We start from the raw sequence: 4,615 nt of genomic DNA, 5'->3' as shown, positions 1-4,615 counted from the left end.
CATCTTAAATTATAGTGGTGAAGATTTGATTTTCATGCAAGCCTATGGTAATGACTTTTCATTATTGACTATTGAGTTCTTCATTTATTATCCTTAAACACCTCGAGTGATTTCAGTGAATCTTTAGTGAGGATGTAAAATCTTTGATATTCTGAATCAAAGGTAATTACTTAGATGAGGGGAGACATCTATGTTTGCATGAATAAAATGCTTAATTTGGAATGTTTGGAACTTTTATGATCTTTTAGTTGAATTCTCAATGTATGATTACTTATGGATTAATGTGAGATATTATAGATAGAAATTACAAGTTGAGAAGAATTTATTTTGATTATGAGTTGAGAAATTTTGCTTGAGGACAAGAAAATGCTTAAGTGTGAGGGTATTTGATAAACCGTAATTTATACATATTTTTAGCCCATGTTTAACGCATTTTATGGGTGATTTTCCATTGGAATTGGTGAATTTGATGCTCCTAATGATTTAATTCCATGTTTTACACTTAGGAGAGCAGAGGAGAGCGAAAGGAATGAGAAACAGGCCAAAAACGGAGAAAATGGGCCAAAGTACGAAATCAACACGGCCTGGACTGTAACACCCCTTACCCGTACCCGAGGCCGGGATAAGGTACGAGGCATTACCGGACAAACATACAAACATTAAACTAAAATATGGACCATAAAATTTCATTCATATTTCAAAACGTTCATTCACTTACACATAGTCCCTTATTTGAGTCTACGAATCCCCAAACATACTTTAGAAAGGGTTCGGGACTAAACCGAGAACTTACAAAAATCTTGGAAATTTCATGCTTTAAGGCTCCACACGCCCGTGTCCCAAAGTCGTGTTCCATACATGGCTGAGACACATGGTCGTGTTTCTGCCTGTGTGGAATATACCTAGGCTATTTTCCAAGTTTTGGTCAACCTTAATCTCTTACACACTTATACAAAATCAAAAGCATATAGCATGGTATTCATTTAATGATTAAATATTCTCAATTAAACTACAAACATAGCATTTGTATGTCATCATACATGTGTCTCTCATACTCATTTTACCTTGTTTATTATAGTACCACTTATACATTTATACCAAGATTATCATCTTACCAAATATCTTCAGATTAATTATCAAGCATTCATATTTAAAACTCGATCATATCTTTATAAAATACCACAATTCAGATGTGAAAAATAACATGTTTGCCTGAAACATTTCAATTCAACTCCATACCCAACAAGCATTACATTGAGACTAGCCATAGATATATATACATGTCATGATACATATCATTCTCTTTCTGTTTTCTTATAAACACATATCATTTATTTCATTATATCAATATTTCATATACCATAGTTTCCATGTATTCCACATATATTTATTTTCCTCCTCCTCCTCTCTATTCCACATCCTTAATAGATATAGCATTCTTGTAAGTACGATTTCACAATTTACTAATAAATGCTCACATCAAACTGTCCACACGAGTCATAGTCACTTACTTAATTATAATTCAAGCTAAAGAGCTCCAAATTAAGATCCGTAAATTTCCATTGAAACTAGACTCACATATCTTTCCACCATAAAATTTTCATAATTTTTGGTTTAGCCAATTAGTACAGTTTATTCATTAAAATTTTCCCTTTTTCAATTTCTGACAGTTCTGACTTATTTTCACTAAAAATTAATTATCTCACAGTACAGAACTCGGATAATGTTCTTGTTGATTTATCTTGAAAATAGACTCATTAGGTATTTTAAAATATAATTTTAATCCTCTAATTATTTTTATCCAAATGTTTTTGATTTTCCAAAGTCAGAACAGGGGATCACGTAATCATTCTAAACCAGTCTCACAAAAACATAAATATCTCAAAATATAGAACTCCTTTTCTTGTTGTGTTTCTTTTATATGAAAATAGACGCATTAAGCTTTAATTTGATATCTTATTCAGTATCTGATTCAATTCTTAATATTTTTGGTGATTTTTCAAAATCACATCACTGCTACTGTCCAAAATAGTTTTATTACTAATTCACTCTTTCACACTTTCTTTGTATTAACCTCATTTTAATATACATATCACAAATCATTTTCACCACATTTCATACATCACAAGTATAGGCCCATGATCAGAAGGTCACCATGAAATCATCCTCATGTATAACTTATTTGTTTATAACCTTACCACATCCTGGTCACTTAATGAACACATCATTCACATAACCAAGTTCCTGCATTTATTCATCACAAAACTCACAAAGCAATACATAGAGAGTCTCCCGTTGAACACTTCGGATCAATCCTCGATACTTGGTGGTTTCAGCACATAGCTCCACCCATCATATAGTTCGACTCTCTTGTACACATGGTGAACACTCAGTACCACTCATGTGACCTAGCCAATTTATCTCGTAGCTTTCTTGTCTACATGGTGTCCTTCACCTGGAACCACGCATGCGACCTAGCTACATATATCCCGTAGCTCTCTTGTCTACATGGTGTACACATAGTATCACCCATGTGACCTAGCTACATCATAATGTCTTGTAGCTCTCTTGTACACATGATGTGCGCTCAGTACCATACATGTGACCTAGCTACATACTATTTGTATCATCCAATCTTTCCAAAGGTTCAGTCGGGATTTCTCTCTCTTTTCCAACAGTTTCACTAATCAAGTAATTATCCACAAACATATTTCCAATATTATTATAAAATATCATAATACAAGTAATATTGATGTATTACTTAGATATAAACTTACATCTCATTTAATATCAAGGCAATAACATTAAATTACACATTGCCTTATTAAAAATCATATGAACTTACAATTTCCCATAATATCCATAATCATAAAAATCACATTTATGTATGACAATTCAATGCACTTCATGTACCATAGACATATTTTTAAATCAATTCATAAACTTGGCACCATAATCATTTAATTTAACATAATTCAATTAATTCACTAAATTTAACTTTCAAATATAAATTACAGCATTATTGCTGTATTATTATCATACCAACTTACATACTTTCAACACCTCGGAAATTATAATAAATATATCAATTTTACATTGAAACATGCATAAATTAATGCTTATTATACATATGAACTTACCTCGATACTAAAATGACCATTTTACCAACTTTTCCAATTTTTGATTTTTCTCTCATTCTAGGTTCAAATCTCGTTTTCCGGGATCTAAAACATCATATTTTACTTATTTAATTAATGTAATATTCAAAACAGTCCTTAACTCAAACTTTTGCAAAATTACAATTTTGCCCTTAAACTTTTGCCCCTTGGCTCGAGAATTAAACTTCACCCCTTATTATTATGTTTTATGACATGCTGATCACTTTTCCCTTCTATGGAAACATCAAATTCTCACTCTAACATATACTTATGACTATTAGGTATTTTTACCGATTAAGTACTTTTACTCATTTTCACTCAAAACCGAGTAGCACAAGTTGTCTAACATAATTTAAAACCTCATATTCTATCATAAAACAGAAAAATAAACACATTTCACTTATGGGTATTTTTCCAAATATGAACCCTAGCTTAAATTATTACTAGAATAAGCTTAATCAAATTACCGGGATTCCAAAAATGTAAAGAACTTGAAAAACGGGGTTATAACAGACTTACTATTGAGCTCGGAAAGCTTGAAAACCCTATCGATGGCTTCCCCCATGCTAATTTTGACCTCCATGGAAAAGATGAGTCAATTTTGGCTTTATTTTCCCTTTTTATTTCTTTTAATTACCAAATGACCAAAATGCCCTTCCTTACTAAACTTTCAAAAATTCCATCCATGTCCAATTTTTGTCTATCACTTAGAATTGGTCAAATTGCTATTTAAGACCTCCTAATTAATATTTCAAAACAATTTCATACTAGAAACTTCTAGAATGCAAGTTTTGCAACTTTTTCAATTTAGTCCCTAACTTCAAATTGAGCACTTTATGCATAGAATTTCTTCACGAAATTTTCACACAATCATGCAATCATATCATAGACCTCAAAATAATCATAAAATAATTATTTCTATCTCGTATTACAGTCCCAAAACCTCTGTTCCAACTAGACCCAATTTTGGGCTATTACAACTCTCCCCCCTTTTAGAGATTTTCGTCCTCGAAAATCTTACCAGAGTGAAATTTAGTATCTTTCTCATAATTTCCAGCATTACTAACTATTTTTTTTCAAGACGATACTTTCAGAAACACTCTGTCATCAATTTCAATCCCAAGATAACTCAGTCAACTCTGATATTTCTCTAACTCTGTCCTTCACTTGTCAACCATTCTCAGTCTCTGGTCATATCTATAATTATTTTATCACTGACTCTTTGATTCCACACTTAGGAACTTAGTCAACATGATTCTCATGAATTTCCGTTATATACACCTCATCGGTAAGGGGGTGAGATCGTACAGTCTCTAGCTCGATTCTGACATATATCTATATGACACATTTTTTTCATTATCCACTTACTATCCACTTCAAACAATTTATTATTCATATCTGTCTTACATAAAATTTCCAATTGTCTCATTTCAAACAAGTGCACTCACTCATACATT

Source organism: Gossypium hirsutum, chromosome A06, assembly GCF_007990345.1.
Source record: "Gossypium hirsutum isolate 1008001.06 chromosome A06, Gossypium_hirsutum_v2.1, whole genome shotgun sequence".
Classification (NCBI taxonomy): Eukaryota; Viridiplantae; Streptophyta; class Magnoliopsida; order Malvales; family Malvaceae; genus Gossypium; species Gossypium hirsutum.
Note: the sequence above shows the minus strand (reverse complement) of the source record.